Source organism: Erythrolamprus reginae, chromosome 1 (assembly GCF_031021105.1).
Source record: "Erythrolamprus reginae isolate rEryReg1 chromosome 1, rEryReg1.hap1, whole genome shotgun sequence".
Lineage (NCBI taxonomy): Eukaryota > Metazoa > Chordata > Lepidosauria > Squamata > Dipsadidae > Erythrolamprus > Erythrolamprus reginae.
In genome coordinates, this window is record NC_091950.1 from 195,563,258 (window position 1) to 195,587,518 (window position 24,261).

At 38.2% G+C, this 24,261-nt stretch overlaps 1 protein-coding gene across 13 annotated transcripts in view; it reads right to left on the bottom strand.

The window, feature by feature from the left end:
• Positions 1-24,261, bottom strand: part of ZNF385B (zinc finger protein 385B) — a 263,645-nt gene that overhangs the window by 129,006 nt on the left and 110,378 nt on the right. The window contains exon 1 of one of the 13 annotated variants that reach the window (XM_070731868.1): positions 4,450-4,579. The exons of the other annotated variants lie outside the window; for them this stretch is intronic. The gene's annotated coding sequence lies outside the window, so the exon portion shown is untranslated. Of the gene's footprint in view, positions 1-4,449; positions 4,580-24,261 lie in introns of those variants that run through there. 13 annotated transcript variants of the gene reach the window in all.

The following is a 24,261-nucleotide window of genomic DNA, read 5'->3' on the forward strand; positions in this document are numbered from 1 at the left end:
ATTTAAAATTTCTTAAGGGCAATGGCCAGTGAGGGAAGTATGAGGGAGCGATTCAGCTGCCTGTCAGCAAGGTAAGACTGGCTTGAGAACACTCGCAATCGATAGGTGAGCCCTCTTGCTGCGTAGAGGGAGGGGCCTTGGGGATATGCCAGAATAGGGAGGAAGGGTGCAATTTTCCTTGCAATCTGCAGCCCCCTTGCTTCCCTCTCCCCACAACAAAGTGGCAAGCAGTTCCATGGGTCAGATAGGAGGAGGAGGAGGTGAAGGCTTCCTTGGGATTCTCTTGAGATTGTGACAAGAGAAACAGTGCAATCCTATGTTATATGTAGGAAAAGAATGATCCAACAAGACTGTCTAGTTGCCTAGTTACAACACTAAGCATGGCATTTACATTTTTTCATGCAGAGAGTACAGAATCTGGACCGCTTAATGTTGCCCCTAGGGGAAACTACATCACTAAAAGTGATGCTGTAGATTGAAACTTCTTACAAATCATAATTCATTAACTGAATCACAAAACACACATGGATTATCCCAATAGGGTTTTAAATTTCTGCTGTAATATGTATGATCTATTTTTTAATTTGTTAAGATGGTGTCCTACCAGGGATCTAAATTAGGATAGCAACCTCTTTGAGAATGCACCCTAAGATGTTCAAATGCCAGTTTTTGCATGTCCAGTTTGATACCCATTTCTGATTTTAACATCACACATATTTAACTATATTGGAGATCATTCTGAATCCATTATCTGAACCTAGAATTAAGAAGAAAAGGTGATGTAGAAGTCACCGTTGTAAATCATAGTAGCTAGGCAGCTAACTCCGAGTCTGCGGAGAGGGGCGGCATACAAATCTAATAAATAATAATAATAATAATATATATGGATCTTATAATACCTAAAGTGAAAGATTTTCAGTAGTCGCCAATTGCTTTCAAGCACAATTTAAGGTTTAATGTTAAAAGGCCCTATATATAGTCTAAATGAGGGACCGCATGTTGGGTTATGAAAAACTAATATAAATGGTCAACAGAAAGACTCTTATGAAGTTGCTCCTATTCCCAGAAGCCCCTTTCTCCAGTACGTGAGATAAATATTTCCTCGATTTTTTTTAGGCTGGAAGCAACTTCTTCAATTAACAAAATTTTATGAAATTGGGAATTGCATTTGCTTCCTATTTTTTTCTGCCTTAAAAGGGAAAGCAAGATGCACTTGATTCACAGGTTTTTAACCACCATTTAGTTTATTCACTACTTTTATTTCATTATTTTAATGTTAGTTTTTTGGGTACCATATGTTGTTAACCAACTTAAGTATACTCAACAGAGTATAAAGACAGAATACAGTAATACCTCATAATACGAACTTAATTGGTGCAAGGAGGAGGTTCGTAAGATGAAAGGTTCGTAAGACGAAACATTGTTTCCCATAGGAAACAATGTAAAGTCAATTAATTCGTGCAACCAAAACCCCCCCGCAAAAAAACGGCTTTCGGCGACTGCTGGGAAGCCGCGCGGCTGTTTTAAAAGGTGACAGCTGGCTTGGGGGGCTTCCCAGCACCCCCCCGAACCCGGGTTAGGGGGGCGCTGGGAAGCCCCCCAGGCCGGCTGCAACCTTTTAAAACAGCTGCACCGCTTCCCATCTGTCTCCTGAAGCTGAACGGCAAAGCCGAACTTCCACATTCGGCTTCGGGAGACAGCTGGGAAGCGGCGCGGCTGTTTTAAAAGGTGACAGCCGAGCTGGAGGGCTTCCCAGCAACCTCCCGAACTGAACCCGGGGTTCAGAAAAATTTTGCCTCTTCTTACGAACTTTGTTCGAGTTACGAACCGGCGTTCGGGAGGCTTCTAGGAAGCCCCGCCGCCCGGCTGTCACCTTTTAAAACAGCCGCGCGGCTTCCCAGCAGTCTCCGAACGCCGGTTCGTAACTCAAAAAAAGTTCGTAAGAAGAGGCAAAATTTTTCTGAACCCCGGGTTCGTATCACGAGTTGTTCGTAAGGCGAGGGGTTCGTATCTTGAGGTACCACTGTATAAATAATTTTTCAATGCTTTCTGAAGCACATATAAGTTTAAGTGCAACCAGCTATTTATATTTTAGTGTTGTTATCTAAAGATATATAGCTGTCAGGAATTGTTTTGGCCAACTAGCTTATAGCAAATCAATCTTATTGTTGTAGCTGTGCAGAGTCAAGTAAAGTAGGTGGCCTATAAATTATGCAGTATGAATAAACAAATAAATACATTTCATGTGGCAGCAAAACAATTCATTTAATAAAACTGACTATCACTTTTTAAATGAGATTTTTGGATAAGATCATGCTTGTGGTATTTTAATATTTCTAATACTATTATTAAGCAGTGTAATACTTTGGACTCAATCTCCAAAATGTGTTCAAGAACAAAATATAGTTACCACACCTTCAAGTGACCAAACCTTTTATCTCGATCACATAGCAGCTACAAAGGATAATTACAGGAAAAGATGCGGTTGTTATACAGTATTGCAAGTGATACCTTCATATTCCTGTGAACTCTAAAGAATCTTTCAGAGATAAAATCTGAAAAATTGTACAGCTCCACTTTATATCTCATTTTAAATGTACTGTTTTGACATCTGTTATTTTGACATCGAAGAGTTTTGCAATTATTCTCTGTTTAATATTTATTTCACAAGAGAAAGAAATTCCGCTTAACTGCAAAACATTAACAATACAGGTAAAATTGACTTTTTAAAAATTATAAGTAATTTTATAAATTAAGAAACAGTCCTCATTATAGTTAGAAGATATATTTTATAAGTGCAATTTTCTCCTATCAGGAAGTTGCATGGACACATTTCTTTAATTGTAAATCTGATTTCTCAGACTTTAAACAGGCAAGTCAATTTGTTCAACTAGGCAGCAAACGTGGATAGTTCCATTCCTTAAAATGTGCATGCACACCAACACCTGTAATTACTAGCACTTCTGTGAACATTGCTAAACTTGCACATAAATATCAAAGGTTAATTTCTAGCACCATTCGTTTAAAAAAACAACAACAACAACTAAGCAGCAGAACTGAAAAAGTCATAAGTCCAAGAAGCAGAAAAGGCACTGCAGAATAGACTTCCACCATTAGGTAACCTAAAAATGTCCAAGATTATATGCTGAGTAAGGATGAAGAACATCAGGCTGGTTTCAAACATCAGATTATAGTTTGCTGAATCAATCACACTTGGTAAACTTCCTACAGAACATTGCAACAAACAAGCAAATCACAACATGACTAAGCACGATATACAAACTGAGCTGTAACTTCTATGATTAGCTGAATGGGGGTCTTGGGATCTACAAAACAAATTTAAAGTAGAGTACTTGCCAGTGGGAGATTGAATTTTTCCTGCTAATTAAAAGTATAATACAATTGTTTGCTTATTTAAAAACATCTGATGCCCTCCCCAGGGTGTTCCACTGCACACTGGGTTGCTGAAACAAAGACAGTGTATACTTTTAAGTGGAATTTTCTCTGTCTCTACAAAGCTTAGCTCTTCTAACTGCTTTTATTAGCTCAGTTAACTGTAACTATGATATACAGATGTTTGGGGGGGAGGAACTTTTTTTTATTCCCATACAAATGGAAAAGACTTTGTCAATGTACATCTCACCAGATATGTTGCTATTTTTAAACTCATACGAATGCAAATTTAGCTGATTTATAACTTAATTCCAATAACCCTGCTTGAATATACTTTATGATGATAAAGTGTATCCACTTAGAATGGATTTGATCTATAGGCAAGAAAGCAGTTTTACCATAGGATAGAACATACGAGTCTCTGGCTTTAAATACCAGTCTGAAAATACATCTACTGAAAAGAAATCTACATATGAATTCCTGATTTGACAAGTGAAAAATAAAGTTACAGTCAATAAACTCCCCTGTCACTGCTAAACCCAATAAAGGAATGTCACCATATTTTAATAGTCACAGAATTATCAGTCCTTCAAATTCCTACAAATTGAATCAATCACAAATTGTCAAGTTCTCTGCTCAAATTCCTGCACTGTTTAAACAAAGGATTGTAATACTTGTGAAATGACAATGATAACAACCTGATCCTTATTGTACGGCATTGTATTACAGTATTAGAATTAATAATTTTGTTTGAAATGATCTTTGAAAAATAAGGTAGAATTGCTGATCTTGGTATCTATCGCCTTCTCTAATACCATGATTGCTTTTCATGGTATTGCTTCATAAATTAGTCTAATCTTTTCAAAAAGAAAGCATGTTCTGTAAGATTACCCTAATCCTGTTTATTTCCCTTTAGCCAAGTAATTTCTGTGACAGATTTAGTTGTTGTTGTTGTGGGTGGGGTTTTTTTTTCTTTGCAATCTTACAAAAACGGCAAAACAAAGCAAAAACAAAAGGAAGGAAAGCCCAACTCTAAAGAGATACCTTAATGCTTACCTTAGTTATAAGATTATAGACCATGATAAGCAGTTAGATGTGGAACTATGTATCTAACATAAATAAGGCCTTCATTTCATCACGGTGCTTTTGTGCAGTTTGGTGCTAAGAGGCGTCAGGCAAGCGATAAGCCTGAACAAATCCTACTCCCTGACACCGCTGCTTAGCTCTTAATTACAGTTGAGGAGACAGTTTGCAATTTGATGCGAGAAGGAGAACAGCCTCCCCGATGACATCACGAGACCAAATATAACCTAAAGGCTGCACAGTTGAACATTTTAATATTGTTTCTAAAAAGAATATCAAAGCAGCCAGAACATCTTCTCCTCCTCCTTCCCTTTGCTTTGCTAGTAGGCAAGCCCTTTCTGGGTAAAAGCAGTGGCAATGCTTTTGGAAGGTCACAGTTGCAGGTTTTAGCTTTGGAATTATTTTAAACACTTCAAACAAGCATTGAAATTCTCCATATAGAAATATCAAACCAATCAGTTTATATTGACATCTGGCAATTCTACATTTCTCAACAATGGAAATACAGTAATTTCTTGAATATTCAGAATGAAGGTAGAATAGTATAGTATAGTATAGTATAGTATAGAATAGAATAGAATAGAATAGAATGGAATTCTTTATTGGCCAAGTGTGATTGGACACACAAGGAATTTGTCTTTAGTGCATATGCTCTCAGTGTACGTAAAAGAAAATATACATTTGTCAAGAATCATGAGGTACAACACTTAATGATTGTTATAGGGTACAAATAGGCAATCAGGAAACAATATTAATATAAATCATAAGGATACAAGCAACAAGTTACAGTCAGTCAATCATAACTGGGAGGAGATGGGTAATAGGAACGATGAGATAATAGATAATAATACTATTTCTATTATAATTGATAATATTATATTATTATAATAGATAATAGTAATGCATCCTTAGTAAATAGTTTGATAGTGGTGAGGGAATTATTTGTTTAGCAGAGTGATGGCGTTTGGGGAAAAACTGTTCTTGTGTCTGGCTGTTCTGGTGTGCAGTACTCTATAGAAGTGATAGTGAATCTTTTTCGGTTCACATGCCAAAAGTGGGTGGGTGGGTGTGCTGGCATGCATGTGCCCACATCCCTTCCCTCCCACACACATGCACACAGGCCTTTCTGAAGCCTGGTAGGTGGAAAAAAAATCACCCAATTGACAAACCGGAAGTTTGGAAAAATGCCCTTCTGGTTTCCTGCTGTGCAGCATTTTTTGCACTCCGGAGGATTCAGGGAAGCTTCCTGAACCCTCCAGAGGACAAAAAAGAGCAAAGGGGAGAATCGGGACATGCAGAAGCTGCTAGGTAACCAGAAAGAGCAATCAGAATTGAGGGAATCCTCTCCCACAACAGCCGAAGAGCAAGAATTGGGAGAAAGAAAGCTTCTGCTTTTGGCTGCATGGAAGGAAAGCAGCAGAAGTCTTTCTTACTTTCCCACAAACTGCGGCTCTTCAGCTTTGAAACCCAGCCAGAGTAGTGGGAAGAGCTGCGAGCTGGGACTTGTAGCTGCATTGTGTTCCTCTGCGTTGTGTCTGAAAGGAAGCCCATTGTACCAGCAAAAGAAAACTTCTTGCAAGTTCAATCAAACTTCTAGAACTCGTGAGAGGTTTTCTTTTGCTGGTACAATGGGCTTCCTTCCCTAGACACAACGCTGTGGAATGCAATGGAGCTACAAGTCCCAGGTAGGACAGACATCTCGCAGTGGGAGGTGGCAGGTGAGTTGTGATTGGGTGGGGTGGGCCGTGAGACATGCCCATTTCATGGCCTACCCAGCCCCTACCCCGCTCTGCCCCACCCAACCTGTCACCCCTAAACTGCATCCCAGTGCAAGATGGACATCTTACTGGAGTTTAACAGCCCCGTGTGTCTGTCAGTGGTATCTTTAGGGGAAAAGCTTGCAAACTCTTGTTGCTGCAAGAAGTTGTTAATTTCTCACCCTCAGGAAAACAGTTGCTTTATTTTGCAAGTTTTTTCCCCTTAAAAAGAAAAGATACTGTTTAACAGCTCTGTGTGAAAGACACACAGAGCTGTTAAACTCTGGTAAGACACCCGTTCCCCCTGCTGAGGGAGTAAGAAATGGAGATAGCTCCTGCTGCCAGTTCCTCCTGAGCTGGAAGGGTCGTAAGTGTTTTGGCGAGAGCTGGCGCAGCCACTTGCCAGTCGTCCAGAAGAGCTGTTTAAGCTCGGTGGGGGGAGAGGTTGAATAAGAATCCTTTGGTGGGATCAGTGCTGAAGTGGGAAACCAGAGTTGCCCACCACCTCTGCCTTACCGCAGGATGATATGTCAGGAAGTTTAGGGGCGGCCGGGAGCAGAGAAGGCTTGCCTGTCTGCCTTAGGAAGAAGGCAAAGATCTGCACTCACCGGCATGGGGAGTGCGCAGCTGAATGAGACACATGGTTGTCTGGTCTTGCTAGGGGTTCAGGAGGACACGGTTCTTGTCGCTTGAGGCATCGGTTGCCCTCCCTTCTCCCATTCTCTCCATCTGTCTGTCTTAGCATCGGGAAAGAGGACCGGAATGAGAAAGCAAGACAGATTGCCACTGTCAGTTGCTAGGATTCCAACGAGTTGGTTGGATGCCTCTCCTGAACTCCCGCCCCACCACCACCACCACCACCAGCAGCAGCAGCAATTCTGGCATCTGGATGTATGGCGGAAACACACACAGCCTTTTCTTCTGCTCGGTGGTTCTCCTCAACCCCACCAATTTCCCGCTTTCCAGGCAGGTGGCGGGAGAGTCTGGGATCTCCCTAGTTAAAGCTGAGGGGCAGGATGGAGATTCTGTCTGAGGGCATCCTGAGGCTCTACTTTAACCCCGCGGGAAGTTTGGGGTGGGGGGGTTGCATCTTTTCCCAGGCTTCTCCAAGCTTTGTTCCCCTGCTTCAGCTCCTTCATCTGGAGACAATTACACACACACCCCAAAGAATCCCAGACAGACAAACAAGCAGCTTCCCCACTGTGGGCTTTGTTCTTAACCGAAAGCAGGGAAAGAGAAATGGGGGGGGGCAGCGAGGTTGCCTTTTGCCAGAGAGCACACTGATCCCATTCACCTTGTCTGGCTGGATCCCCCCAAAGGATTCTTATTCAACCCCTCCCCCGAGCTTAGGCAGCTCTTCTGGGTGACTGGCAAGTGGTTGCGCCAGCTCTCGCCGAAAATCTTGCGACCCTTCTGGCTCAGGAGGAACTATACCAGTGATGGCGAACCTTTCCCCCCTCGGGTGCCAAAAGAGTGTGTCTGCGCAATATTGTGCATGCACGAGTGCCCATACCCATAACTGAATGCCTGGGGAGGAAAACAGCTTCCTCCACTGCCCAGAGGCCCTCTGGAGGCCAGAAACACCTACTTCCCAACTTCTGGTGGGCCCAGTAGACTTGTGTTTTTGCCCTCCCTAGGCTTCAAAGGCTTCCCTGGAGTCGGGGGATGGTAAAAACGCCCTCCCCCATCCCCCTGGAGGCTCTCTGGAAGCCATAATTGCACTCCCAGAGCCTCTGGGTCAGCTGGCCAGCACACACATGCACAATGGAGCTGAGCTTGGGCAATGGCTCACGTGCCAGAAAATATGGCTCTGTGTGCCAGCTACGGCACCCGTGCCATAGGTTTGCCATCACTGAACTATACTATTCTGCCCATTCATTTATGTAATCCTGCATCACCATCATTATATACGCTATGAACTCATGGATAAGGTCTTCCGAAAAGAGATCTAGTAGACACATCTACATAATTTTCCTGGGAACTATATGGAAAAGATTTGTCACTGCCTTCTTTTTTAACTTCTCCATCTAGGCCAGGGGTCCCGTGGGCTGAAGCCCACTACCAGGTTGTGGCCTATTTGGAGCTCTAGCCAGCCTCAAGCACAGCCTAGTTTCCCTCCCCCAACCAGGCCACCAAGCCACAAAGGTTGGGGACTGTTAATGTAGGTTATAAATCTAGCATTTCTTGCTGATCTCCCTTGCAATTATAACTGGTCTGAACCTACTTAACATTTTGAGACAGCGGGGTTGACCAAGACAGATGAACAGCTATAGATAAGACATTAGTCCTGCTAAAAGAGAAAGAGAGGAAATGTGTAAGTTAAATGGCTCATCAGTTCTTTTTTCCTTATTTTTTAAAAATTGACTGCACATTATTCTGTGGGGGCAGAATGGAGAACGACCAAAAGGCAAGAAGAAGAATATGAATGCTGAATTAGAAGGATTCATAATGGTGCGGAAGCTATAGTAAAACAGCCTAATCCAGCCTGCATTTTTATGCACAGTAGAACAAAGAAAACCTTCCTCGTGTTCCACTATTTTTTAAAAAAGTGTTGAATATTAAATTAAGAGTACCCGTATTTTTTTTTTTTTTAAAAAGAAACATTACTATGGCTGTAAAGTTGCAAAGAATTCATTAGAGTAAATCCAATTGCTACATTATCAGAGAGAACAAATGAGTCTGAAGTCAGGACAAAGGAGTGAAAAATTACCTGTGAAGATGCAATGAAGAGAAACAAGAGGCTGCCTCACAGCATCAAAACAATGTAAATAGCTGTTGAAGCAAGTATTATTTTGCAACACAGTGATCTCACTTTGAAGCTAATTTCAGAAAACATTTGGTGCAGCCTTAGTCTCTGGGTTGTGAATAAATGAAAGCAGCAGGTCCCAGTTCCCACTTATCAAGAGCGCTAGGGCAGATGACAGTCTCTCTCAGCTCAATCCGTTTCCCAAGTTTGCTGCTGGGAGAATAAAGGGAGGGGCAATCTGACATATTACAAGTATCAATTCCTGAAATAAATACTCTAAAATAAGGAGAGTTTATGTCTTCCAAAAATTGGCTGATTATTGTATTTAGTCTACCCACTCCTTTTCCTGGCCATGATCCATTCTGGAAAAAAATTGCTTAAGAATCCAGTCATATTCTCCATGTAGCCAAATTTTCCAAACATGAAGTTTTAATTTTCCCATGAATTCTGCCCATTCTTTAATCATACCCTCCTAATTGCATGAGCTGGTACAGAGAATTGTCAGAGGTTCTGAAATCAATGTGATTTCCTTTATTTATCTGTAGTAAGCAAAACCTCTGGAATTGTCAGGGAAGTATTCAGCTCTGAACCATCACCAAGACACTACAACAAATGAAGTACTGCTGTACAAAAAAAGTATCCAACATTAAATTAACATTGGTTACAATTTGTGTCATATTCTGACAGAATACAGATTACATTACTATTGAATACATGTTGGATACTTATTCTGGTGGTGTTCTGATTCTTCACCATTCCCTGGCACATTCAGAGTAGCTGTTCAAAGTTGTAAGATTTGGGGAGGTCAAAAATCATAAAAAGTTGTTGTGGTTAGTTCTGGCCCAGCTCCTGCCCCAAGGACTGTGGATGTGGGGGAGACATCCACATGCTGCAGGCCTGTTTTGCCCCCCCCCCCCGGTGGAATCTGCTGATGAAGGCTCCTCTGACCAAGAAGACATGAGGGACAGGGAGGAGGAGAGTGTGGCAGACAGCTCAGAAGGAGATCAATTATCTAGCTCCTCCTTGGATTCAGAACAAGAGTTAATGATACAGCCACGCATGCGGAGAGCGATGCATAGGCAACAACAACTGAGAGATTATTATCAAAGAAAATGAGGCCACCTGTGGTTGGGTGGGGCTGTGGTGATTAGTGAGGCTGCTATAAATAGCAGCCTGTGGGTTTGGCCATTGTGGAGGATTATCTGATCGTTGTGTTTTATGACTGCTTTACTGACTTTGACCTTTTGTGTGCTGATTTTTCCCCACTTTGAAACTAAACCAGAGCAAAGTGTGTTTCACATTGTGAAAGAAGAAGGACTGTGAATTGCCTCACAGCTGCAAGCTAAGTATCTCAGAACTGATAAGGGACTTGTACAAATTACCAGTTTGTTTGGAGACCAGTGCTCTTTGCTATACCAAAAGAGGGCTTAGGTTAAGTGAATTTTCCTTAGAAAGAACATTGTTTTGAATTTTCAAATGTGTGTGTGTCTGAAATTTGTACCTGTGAATTTTTGGGAGGAGTCTACCAGAGAGCCTGACAGAACAAAGAGTAATGGTTTAAAAAAATAAATAAGCAGTGAATAATGCTGATGCTTTAATGGCACAATACAGGGGTGGCATTCACTTATCTTCCCTACTGGTTCGCAAATGCAAGCATGTGCACGTCTGACCATACACAAAGCCTTCCTTGCATGCGCACAGCTCCCAAAACATGGATAAATGGAATGTGATTACATCTGGGCGGGTGGACAACGCCACCCTCAGTCAGCTCTACAGGTTCGCCCGAACCGGATAGAACCAGCTGAATACCACCTCTGGCACAATCAAATACTAACAACAACAACAACAACACTATAATATTGCCAAAATACCCCTCCATTTACAGTTGAGAAATATTGGTGGCATTTCCTGCAAAGTGAAATCCATAATTCATTTTTAATCAAACAAAACATAAAGAATAAACATGCTTAATGTACTAACTACTGCAAGCTTGCTTTTTAAATTCTAAATTAGAACGAGAAATGACAGAATGATTAAACTTCAAAAGGAAGAAATGGCAGACTGAAGATGGCCCAGGGACAAGTGGATCTGCCTTTTCTGGACAGGGAGAGACTTGAAATAATCCACAATTCTCCAAACAGCTGCTTTTTGTGAAAAGTTTTCAAAATAATAGTCACTGGTGGATTTAGAACTCTGAGAGACAAGGAAGTAACCGTTTTGTTCAAACCACTGTCAGGACCTATGAAAGGACACTAAGTTCACATGTGTGTCCAATCACACTTGGCCAATAAAAATTCTATTCTATTCTATTCTTCTTTTATAATCAGCTATCAGAAAAATTGACAAGTTTGACAGTACCATGTGAGTTTTCTTCAATCCTTAGCATAAGAACATTGTAATTTACAAGTTTAATAATTAAAAATATTTTGCTTTGGAATAAACAGCAAAAGGGTGACTTTTATTTTAGAAAGTTAGCAACAAACCGCCAGTATAGGTAAATTGCAAATACGATTTTGGAATTAATTAATAATAATAATAATAATAATAACAACAACAACAACAATAATTTATTAGATTTGTATGCCGCCCCTCTCCGAAGACTCAGGTGGCTCACAACAATAATAAAACAGTGTGAAAATGTAAACAAATCTAATATTAAAAAAGCATCTAAAAAACCTATCATTTAAAAACCATGCAACACACGCATACCATACATAAAACTATAAAAGCCTGGGGGAGATGGTCGCAATGCCCCCATGCCTGGCGATATAGGTGGGTTTTAAGTAATTTGTGAAAGACAAGGCGGGTGGGGGCAGTTCTGATCTCTGGGGGGAGTTGATTCCAGAGGGCCAGGGCCGCCACAGAGATTATAAAGAATCCTTTCCATGGGAAAATGTTATTGTTCTGAATTTTAAAAAAACAACAACCTTAAGATTGTAAAAATTGGACACTGGAGGAAACTAAACATAATTAAAAGAGAAGGACATACAAACTCAACCTACAATTAAAATAAAACAAAATATTCTAAGAGACATATTGAAGAATATTGTTGAAAAATTGATTCAGAAATTAATTTTAATAATAATATTTTTTTCCCTTTAATAAAATTGTTATCTAAAGAAATAACGGAAAGAATGAGCATTCAGAAAAAAAACTGGGACAAAGATAGATAGATAGATAGATAGGGAGGGAGGGAGGGAGGGAGGGGGGACATTGATAATACACTTTCACAAAGCTTATGGATCCAAAGTTCCAAGGAAATCAATATGCCTTTTCTTTAGAAGAAAACCAAAAAGTAGCTTCTCAGGGGAAGTGAAGATAATCGTTTCACTGGGATCCACCATTTAAGTCACCATTAGTTAATGGGGCTATTCATCTATTAGTGGAGCTAAGTAAAGCTGAAATTCTTTGGTAAAAGCAGCAACTCTAGCCAGCTTTGAGTTCAAGGTGTAGCCAGAGGATGGCAATGATAAAAATGCAATGGAACAATGGTAATTTTTCTTCCATTTCCTCCAGCAATCTCATGGCCTGAAGTAGAGTTAAACATCTCCTTTAACCTTTTTGGAACATTTTCTTTTATGTTACATTCCTCTATCAATCAAGGGCAATAAGGGATTGTTCATTTATTTTGTTCCCATAATTATGAGTTTTTATTTTCCATAAACCTATTATAGTTTTAATTTTTCATTATGGCTGTCATCTGAAGTGAAGAACTCTTTCTTGAGTTTTCCTCCTTTTATGCATTGCTGAGCTTTATGCTTTGGTGCCAGAAATCCAATTTTCATAAACCAGTCTTTAAATTTGCCTATGTGTACAAAAATAATAATTTGAATCAAAGAAGCCCAATTTATTTATTAAATATCATGCAAGAGATACGAAAATTCAACTACATTAGGACCAATATTTTTATTATGCAATTCAGCATAATAATTATATAGAGATATATATTAACTTAAGTTCCCTCTCAAAGCAGAGGAATAAAGAAGCACAGCACCCTCACTCAAATATTGAGCAAAGAAGAAAGCAAATGCAGAAAAGTCCAATTGTACTAATAGCAGAGTAATATGTTCATTTGATTTTTAAAACTTTATTTGTATACCACTGTTTCTAGACTACAAGGTTACTTCATGCAATCAACAGTTGAATCCAATAGATAAAATCCAGTAACGAGAATAAAACCACCCAGAATAAGAGAGTATAATAAAACATGATAATAGCATAAGCAATCACAAAAATCCACATATCATAAAAATAAATTGAAGAACAATCAAAATAAACATATCCTGTCAGGAACTAATACTTAACAGCAACTGAAGAGGTGAGAATAAAGTCATTGTGGGAGAGACAGCAGGAATTATTTGTGATTTGGACCCGAAAAGGCATTCTTTTATAACATGAAACACATCTTCAGCCTCCCTTATTAATGACTGTTTTCATAAGGTCTGTCCCTCCAGGGCAGTGTTTCTCAATCTCAGCAACTTTAAGGTGTGCAACTTAGCTAGCATGAGAGTCCACACATCTTAAAAGTTGCTGAAGTTGGGAAACATTTCCCCAGGTTTTAAAAGACAGGATGGTAGTGAAAAGAATGAGAAAGGCACAAAATGTTTTTTCATGCTCTGCAAAGGAAATTAAAATAATTATGTCCTTGCTTCTATCCCTGATGTGTTATAGGTATGAAATGAAATGGCAATTTCTTATAGTCATAAACACTTCAAAACTTTTAATCTACAAAGCAAATCTTAATGTTTGTTTTTTAAAAAAACTTTTAGCTGCTTTCCCAACCTATTGTTGCATTAGGCAAACATGACTTTTTTAACTGCAACAAGTATGAACAGATCAATAGAATAAAGTAGTATTTAAGGACTCACTCATGATTATGAGTCTGTAACAACAATATCAACTTGACCCTCCTTCACATACCATACAGTATATCATTGCATAATGAAACAGCAAATTGTAATTTTTAAGAATTAACACCTATTTCTACTTACACCTCGCACAATGTATCAGAGAAGGGGAGCCTTCATGCCAGAAATGACCGCTTATGTTGACTGTAACCAGCATTGTTCTCTCACAGCTTATGACAAAAACCTTTAGCAACTCCAGTTTTCAGACAAAATTGCTGCTTAGGTTAGTAATGAAGTTAGCTGGACCAGAACAGTCCCCAGACTTCAGAGAATTATTTACCACCCTTTAGAAAGTGGACCCTTTTATCTTGTCTGCTAAAAATGTAAACTATGATGATACCTTTGGAAAAAAGGAAGCATAGACTTGCTCCCATCAATTCTGTGGCAGCACAATCCTATCCCCTGGAGCCCAGATTCTTTTAAAATGCCACTGTGCAATGTCAAATATAGTGTTGATCTGCCTGAAGGATGGAATTAACAATTTACAGAAAAGCTTTAACTACCATTAGTGTTTCTACCTTTTTTTTCTGAGAAGAAGGGTCGTTTCCTACATGTAGCCTGTGATTTCTAGCTCCCAAACTGTTATTAGTGGGGAATTACTATGTTCTTTCCCTCCTTTCTGAACTTCTGGAATGACTGCAGAAAGTATAAATTGTTACCAAACTAGCCCATGGAGAAGCTATGATCCATATGAAAAAGAGTATCAACATTTAACTCCCTTTGATTCTTGTTACTACATAGTAATGCCATAGGGCAGTGATGGCAAACCTATGGCACGGGTGCTTTAGCTCAGCTAGAGCACGTTGCTCAAGCTCAGCTCCAGCACGCATATATGTGCCGGCCAGCTGATTTTTGGCTTGCACAGAGGCTCTGGGAGGGCAATTTTGGCTTCCAGAGAACCTCCTCGTGGATGGGGGAGGGCGTTCTTACCCTCCCCCAGCTTTAGAGAAGCGTTTGAAGCCTGGGAGGGGGAACACGAGCCTTCTGCAGCCTCCAGAGGGCCTCTGGAAGGTGAGGGAAGCTCTTTTTTGCCCTCCCCCAGAATTGAATTATGGGTGTTGTTGTGTACACTCCCTTTCAGCCTGAGGAATGCTCAGATTCGGAGGAGGAGGGTGATTTAGAGATTGTAAACTTACTGATTTAGAGACAGATGGCAATGTTAGTGATGACCACAGAGCTAATGACATAGACCTGAGTTCAGATGAATCAAATGGGGGAGATTGGAGATGGGTTGATCCCCGTTTTAGACGCTACCAGAGATGATTAGAAGAAAGAGGGAGAAGATATTAGAGTTAGAGAGTGAGGAATTAATTAATTAATTAATTGCCTCATATCCAGGAGAAAACGGAAGAGAAGCTGATTGAGTCTATTCATGTCCCACCAACATGGTGTCCTCCCAGCTACGCTCCGGTATATAAGCAAAAGATCCTGTGATTTATTACCTGTTTTTATGGCTCTCTGCTAGCACTGATTAGCTCAAAAATTTTCGAATGATTTGTGGAATGCATTGAAGTTACTACTGAGATAAAATACCTAATTGATTTTTAAAAAATGAGAATGGATGACACTGCACAAATAACCACTGTGTAATGAAGAGTGAAGAAAATAAAGATAAGCTTGCTGTCTTTATAAGGCATCTAACAGTAATTTATTCCAGTTATTATCTGAATTGGCCTGAAACCAGAACAGGTGTGGGCACTCGCGCATGTGCAACAGCACATGCGCACGCTTTTTCAGCACCCAAGGGAAAAAAAGTTCACCATCACTGCCATAGGGATTAGTATGGTGCCCCTAATATCTGGGGGCTTTATGAACTATAGTTTTTAAACTAAATTTAGCTATATACTTTTCATTGATCATAATATCATCTGATATTAGGCAATTGCAGATAAAGTCAACATTGATGCAATTCAAAATGGTATCCAATTTGCCAAGTAAGAAGTGGAGCTACGTTGAAGGTCATCCTTGGTGATTTCATAGCAGAACTATCCTATCATGCCTTCTAAGTAGTTAATACTTGTAAGTGGTACAGGGGATCATAAATAATGTCAATTTAGGAAATGTCCAGTCACACGAACATTTAAATGTATACATACTCCATTTCTGTGACTAAGCTTTCTGTTAATTAGGTCCTGGAAAAAAATCACCTGGTCTTGATGTGTCATTTCAATTCTTGGTTGTTTAATCTGGATTAATCTTTTTGGAAATCAACTTGTCTGCTAAGTACTTTCCAAGTAATGTATATTGGAGGTGGTGACTCTTTTGAGAGCTGTATGCAATGAAATTTCATTTTAATGTATGCCGATTAGTGTTTATTCAAAGTGACAATAAAGTTAGTCTAAGTCTAAAAAAAACACTTTTATGTTTAGTGAAACTCATTTTGTGTTTAAGTAAGTGGACCTGAGTTCAATTCTATTTCCATTGTTAAGATTCATAGAGTGATTTCCAAAGATAAAATACTTAATTTTCCTTTTAACTTTTGACTTTCAGGACAGATTGGTGAACTAAAGACAACCATGGCATATATCACAAAATCAGTGAGTAGACTGAATTCTTAAACTTCTCTGAAAGAGGCAAACCTTCTGCTCTGAGATGGCAGAAGATCACCCATATGTGCAAAGATGGCTACACCTTACAAGAAGATAATAGGATAGCAGTTTTCTGTGGACTTGAGCACTGGAAGATGACAGGATCATCCATCTTATTCACAATGATAACTGAGCTTTTTAAAAGACACTAAGTTGTTAAACCTCACTTTCTGATTAGTTTTAAAAATTGCCTGTTAATTATTCTGAGCTATTAAAAACCTTTGTAACAACAGGTTTGAAAGGGTCTTCATCAAATGAGTTTACCTTCAACTCCAAACAAAATAAACATTAATTATAACTTTAAGAACAAAATGAACATTAATTACAACCTTAAGAACTTAAAGAATTTGAAATAAATAGCAAAAAACTAAATCAGTTTTTGATCTAAGAAAGTTTTAACCACATCAAGGGTGCAGATAAAATTGGAATGCTGACATAGCATAAATTTGTGGAATTAACTATGAAAAATAAATTACTTATCAAGGGAAACATATTTATTTTCATCATCCTGACAATTGCAAGTCATAACAAAAGATAAATGATGGATTTAGCAAAAAAAAAAATTCTCAACTAATACTGACTTTTAAAATGTTATGTTATGATATCAAAAAAATTAAAGGAGATCTTTGAAGAATTGATCCAGAAGTTAATAACTACAATAACAATGCTATCAGTAATAATGCCTGCTAGGAATAGACCGTGTTTAAAGATGTTAATAAAGAACAGATGTAAAACAAATTTTAACTGATAAGGTGAAGAATAGAATGTGGATCTACAAATGACAGGCCAAGATAATAATTTGGAAAAATAGCATTTATTATATATACAAAAGAAACTGTCTGAAATTTTAAAAATTAAAAGAGAAATACAAATGGTAAACAAAGAAAATGACCTGAAAAAATGTTTTCCTGCTTGATCTACAAAAGAGACTTGTTTTAGCCTTGAAATCTATGTAATGGGATAAAGATATATTGAAGAGAAATCAAATTATACAGCAAGATGTGATTGAATTAAACATTAAAACTATTAGAAGTAAAAGGAAGAACTATAAACTTGGCTTAGTTGAGCAAATCTGAAATAACTCTTGTTTTTTGCAATGTTCTGGCCACCTTTTATGGACTTTTTGTTGGCTTTAGAAATTTGCTTATAGATAAGGGATGGGATATGGGATAAAAATATTTCTATTTATAGGGGATGAAGAGTTATTGAATTTGTTTACACTTGTGATGATGGTTGGAACTCATTTTTTATATATTTCATTTTTTATTATCTTTTCTCTTTTTCTCTTTTCTTGTATGCTTTATTCTTTCCTTCCATTGTCTTCTCCTTCTCTAGGTTAGTTTGAACTAGTTTTTATTACTCTAGTTGAACTTCTTAATAAAATTATATTTTAAAATGTTTCCTTTTACTCTGAAGTACGTATACCTATCAAGAAACAATTCTCTTTGCTGCCATACCAATACTAGTGATATTAACTGGTGATAATTCCTGACATAAAGGAATTAAAAGTAAACAAAATATTGAGGTGGCTAAAATTTAATTTTGTACTAATAGGGAACATGGCAGTTGGGCAGCATACAATTTAATAAATAATAACAATATTAATACTAAGATTAAAGAGCATATGTACCATAATTTAAGTGAGTATTATTTTTCTAAAGAACTAGAACTAGTTTTGTTAGAGATGATTTAATAGAGGATTATTTCATGTTTCAAAGTGACAAAAAATATAAAACTTCACATATGTAATGGCAAAATATTCAGTCTTTTTAATATATATCCATCTGCATAAAGTGAATGATATGCGTATTCAATTGTAGCAAAACTGGACCAGCAATAGATATTAACACTGTTTATTAAAAATTAATCTAGTGCTAGTTATTTATTTTTTTTCTCTGTGGAGAAATGTTAATCATCAACTTGATGAATCAATTTTGCCATACCAAAACTCCTGCAATTCTATTAACATTTTCCCAATTTATTTACGATTTATATACTGTGAATTATTTGCAGTTTTTAAGAAAAAAGACACCTCATGTAGCTAAAATTAAATAAAATAAAGAAACAGACTCTAGTACTACTATCCATTTTTTACATCATTACATTCCACAAAGTGGAATTTTACATCTTACATTCCACAAAGTGGAATTGATAAATATGAATTAAAACTTATGAATTGTTAGATACAACTTTTGTTTACAAATACCTTGCAAATACTATTGCTGTAAACATCCACAAAATCAAGATGAACATCGCATGAAGGCTGCTGAAAATAAGGTGTTCTGTATTTGGCTGCATTATGTACTAGGCTGTACTGGAAAATAAGCCTTTGAGGGTGGTACTTGCCAAATAATAGCTTCTCTTCATCACATGAACAAGCAACATGCTTTATATATTACGTCAGGGTTAACTGGAGGTTGCACGGCAAGCAGATGCATGGATAACTGAAGACTGTGAGAGGTTTGGACTTTTAAAAGATATGCAGATACACTTTTTGGAGATTACATCTGTATTTCTATATTATTTTATATCTGCGTCTATGTATATTTGTTTATTAAAGCCAGCCATGTGGTCAGGTGTTTCCCAAACCTGGTGCAGGTTATTATTGTTTTTATTAAGATGTTGGTGTTCATAGGAAAATCAAAATGTTTGTGTATGTTTGTGTGTATGTTTGGTTTTTATAATAAGGGTTTTTAGTTGTTTTCTTAAATTGGATTGTTACATGTTGTTTTTTATCATTGTTGTTAGCCGCCCCGAGTCTGCGGAGAGGGGCGGCATACAAATCCAATAAATAATAATAATAATAATAATAATAATAATAATAATAATAATAATATATCCCATGTAATGTACCGTGAAAGAAAACCTCAAACACAAAAACAAGTCTACGGAGAGGGGCGGCATACAAATCTAAATAATAATAATAATAATAATAATAATAATAATAATAATATATTAATCATGGGAAAGCCAAAAAGTTGCAAACAGAACTAGGGATAATGTTTATAAATTAAGTTGAAGAGAGAGAAATTTGAAATTCTAGGTGCTCAGGTATCTATTAATTATGTATTGTATCTTATTACAATAGGAGCAAAAGACAAAAGAATCATGTACTGTAATATGAAATTTGTATTTAAGATAACTTGGGTTTGTAAGAAACAGTTGGTTATTTGGCTTATACAGTATCAAAGTTACATGAAAAATATGCTGCAATTCTGACATTAATAGAGCCACACCAAGGTTCATTATTCTTTCTTTCTGAACATGTATACTTGATAACTTCTATCCACATAGCCTGAGAACTTACTCTAAAGGGGAATACACTGTTTATAATAGAAATTGTTCAACTTATTCTATTATATAACAATTTCTTATTGGACCTAAACTCATTTTTATATATAATTTGCATTAATATCAGGGTCATATAATATGCCTTTATTCTCTGGTATGTTTTCTACTATAAAAGCATCGCATGAAATAACTCACACACCTGTGCAGTGCCTATTATTGTCTCTTTGTAAGCCTTGTCCTGGCATTTGTTGTGTTGCTATCAACAATAACTTGAACATGAGATTTTTGGGTAACAACTTCAGAGGCTATTCTTTTGTTGTAAAAGCTCTCTGTTGTTATGGAGACAACAGATGAAGACTGATTCTCCTGCATCACAGATTACTAATACATAGAAAAGGCTATCACATAAACTGGCTGATGAATCAGATGGTTAACTAAAAAGCCATTCATTATGGGTATTTTCCAATGTTTGCTAAACATATCATGTTTTTGTTAAACATATGCTTAACCTTATAGAAATTTGTGGGTCATTCAAATATAATTAACTACTTTTATCCTACTTTTCTCCAGTGTATTTCCTTCATCCATTTTACTGTCACAATAACCATAAGTAGATTAGAATGACTGGCTTCATAGAACAAGCCACCACTTATTAAGTCATAGATTTGACATCATGCTTTACTCTTAATAATTGCTTGGGTTTGCATATTTTAAACTACATGGCTACAAACCACAACTGAAAGGTTTATACAAAGCAATATTCCAACACCAACTACAGTGCTGAAAACTCAGCTTCTGCACATGCTCAGAAAAAAAAAATCAATTTAAAAAAAATTGAAATGGACTGTCACTGACTGAAACCATTTCCTGACGTCATTGTGACATCACCAGCGGCCGTTACCAGTTTGGGCGAACTGGTCCGAACTAGGAGGAACCCATCTCTGATCAAAAGAATTCCAGGGTTACTCTTCGAAACAAAGCAGCAAGGTTAAAAAATTGAAGAGAGGAGCATATTTTAAACTACATGGAAGTGGAAGTGATGTGCCTGTGTCTGGAGGCTGTTAGGGTCTGGATGGGTACTAACAGGCTCAAACTCAATCCCGACAAGATGGAGTGGCTGTGGTTTTGCCTCCCAAAGAGTCATGGGCCTCCCAAGGTATGCCCATGTTTCTTCAGCACACCGCAGACTGCATTGGCTGCCAATTGGTTTCCGGATACAATTCGAAGTGTTGGTTATGACCTATAAGACCCTACATGGCATTGGGCCAGATTACTTATGGGACTGCCTTCTGCCACATGAATCCCAGCATCCCACTAGGTCCCACAGAGATGGCCTTCTCTAGGTCCCGTCAACTAGACAATGTCGCTTGGTGGGGCCCAGAGGAAGAGCCCTCTCTGTAGGGGCCCTGGCTCTCTGGAATCAGCTCCCCCCAGAGATTCGTACTGTCCCCATCCTCCTTGCCTTTCATAAGAATCTGAAATCTTATTTATGCCATCAGGCTTGGGGTCATTAGATCCCAGCCTCTGGCCACTGAATGTTTAATATGGTCATGGTTTGTGCTTGAATGAATGATTTTTAATTGTTTAGCCTTTTATAATGTTTTAAATTAATTATCTATATTAATTGGATCTAATTGTATTATTGTATACTGTTTTATTATTGATATGTTTTGAGCTGTCCTGACTCCACAGAGAGGGGTGGCATAGAAGTCAATAAACAAACAAACAAACAAACAAACATTGTTTTTGGAAGTAGAGATACAATACAAGATAAACACTATTCAGAGACCCTATTGTTTGGCAATTTAGTCCCAGAGAGTTTGTCTTGTAGGTTTTATATCAATAAAATAGAATACATGTAGCTCAAGGGGGGGGCAATTAATTTTGCCAGATTTGTTACTGTACATTGTTTTTATTATTGCTGTGAGCCACCCTGAGTCTACAGAGAGGGGCGGCATACAAATCTAATAAATAATAAATAATAATTTTGGACGATCTGAAGTTTCCGAACACTCTTCAAAGGTAGCCCCATGTAGAGAGCATTGCAGTAGTCAAATCTCGAGGTGATAAGGGCATGAATGACCATGAGCAAAGACTCTCTGTCCAAATAGGGCCGCAACCGGTGCAGCAGGCAGACCTGGGCAAACGCCCCCCTCGCCACAGCCAACAGATGGTGTTCTAAAGTCAGCTATGGATCGAGGACACCCAAGTTGCAAACCCTAGTAACTTTGAACGGTCAATAAATGAACTGTTGTAGGTTTTCATTTTCATTATATTTTTGACTATTTGTTGGCACTAATGGATATGCTCTGCTAGTCTTCTGACTTTCTGCCCTACATAGTTGCCATTGGATTCCTTAAAATATATGCTATAGATGACTGCTGTTTTTTATTGTTGGACTATTTGGTCTTTATCTTGGAGGACTTTAATTGATTAGTATGCTATAGTAATGATGTGTGACTATAGTAACAGTCTATTGGTTTTTATTGTGAGCCGCTCCGAATCTGCGGAGAGGGGCGACATACAAATCTATTAAATTATTATTATTGTTGTTGTTGTTGTTGCTGCTGCTGCTGTTGTTTTGTTATTGTTATTATTAGTTTTATTTTTATTTTTAGTTATTTTTACTTTATTTTTATTTTTACTTATTATTAAATTTATTTTAAAAATAACTCAAGGTGACAAATATATTTAATACACCTCCTCCTCCTATTTTCTCCTCAGCAACAACCCTGTTGAGTCACTTCAACAACCTAAGGTAAATTGGGCTGAAAAGAGTGATTGGCCGAAAATGCCCCAGCTGGCTTTCAAGACAGGACTCAAACTCATGGTTTCCCTCTTTCTGGCCTGGTGGTTTAAGCACTACACCAACTGACCCTGTTTGATTCTGATATGTTTTTGATAGATGTAGAGAAGATGGGAGATCACCTACATGTGCTCTGGATGATTATTCCTCATGAGGAAACCGTAGAACGGTTTTTGATGGGCTTGAAGCAACAGCAGAACAACAGGGGAAAAAAGAAAGAAACAGATCACCTATATACAACATCTTCAAACCAAAGGAATAGCCAGACAATTTTATCCAAAAGTGTCTGAGCGCTCAACCCATCATAGCACAATCAAAACAAACTATGAAATTGATAACACCCCCATACACAACAGAAGAGTCCAGGCTATTGTAAGCAACTCTTAAATAGCATTCTGTTTTATAAAAGAGAACTAGAGGTCAAGGTGAAGTGTAGGAGGGAGAGTTTCTGTTCTATAGGAACCCTGCTTATCTAAAGAAAACCTGTTGCTAAAATGAATGGTTCAGGTATGGTATCTAGCCAGCAACAAAAGGATGTTAAAACTACTTCTTATCGGTTTCCTCGGATTTCTCAAACATGGCATGTGTCATGCATTTGTTCAACAAAACCAATACTTTTTAATACAATTCTGACAGAAAATCTTCCAATTTGACCAAAAAAAAAGGTAGTATTATTTATGCTGTGTGAGTTAGCAGAACATTGGTCAAACACAAAAAATAGATATATTTTTTGCAATGAAAGCATTTGTCTACTATATGAAAACTACGTAAAGTTAATCTTTCCAGTCTAAAACAGGGTACCCAACACTTCTCTTTGTTTCTGTATACAATAGAGAAACTATATTTTGTCCACTATTGCTGCTGGGAGGTTTATTAGGAAACTAGTTCTGTCTAAACACCAAGACCAACAAAGTATATTGTGAGGCGAAAACCAAATTCAACAAGGGAAATTCCAGCTTTAATACCTAACCTGGTCTTTCTGTATATACATGTCCAATGTGAGAGCGGAAAAAATATTTCCTCTCGGAAGACAGAAATATTTCTATGTAAATACAATATTTTGAAAAATTATAGTCAATGTCATGGGAGGGCAACTAAATCCCCTTTATGATCTTAGGAATTTATAAACCTAGGAATTCTGAAGTTGAAATCCGTAGGTCATAAAGGAGTCATAGTTATACAGCTCTGGCGAACCTAGGCAAATGCCCCCCTTGCCACAGCTGAAAGATGGTTCTCTAATGTGAGCTGTGGATCGAGGACGTCCAAATTGTGGACCCTCTCTGAGGGGGTCAATGATCCCCCCCCAGGCTAATGGACGGACAGATGGAATTGTCCTTGGGAGGCAAAACCCACAGCCACTCTGTCTTATCAGGATTGAGTTTGATACCATCGACTAAGGTATCCTCCTGTGCCAACTGGAGGGGCTGGGAGTGGGAGGCACCATTTTGTGGTGGTTCTCTTCCTACCTCTCCGATTGGTCACAGTCAGTGTTAGTGGGGTGTCAGAGGTTGATTCATAGGCCCCTCCCTTGTGGAGTTCCTCAGGGGACGGTCCTCTCCCCCCTGCTCTTTAATATCTACATGAAACCACTGGGTGAGATCATCCGAGAGCACGGGGTGAGTTGTCATCAGTTTGCTGATGACACTCAGTTGTCCATCTCTGCCCTGTGTCCACTCAGTGAACCAGTGGA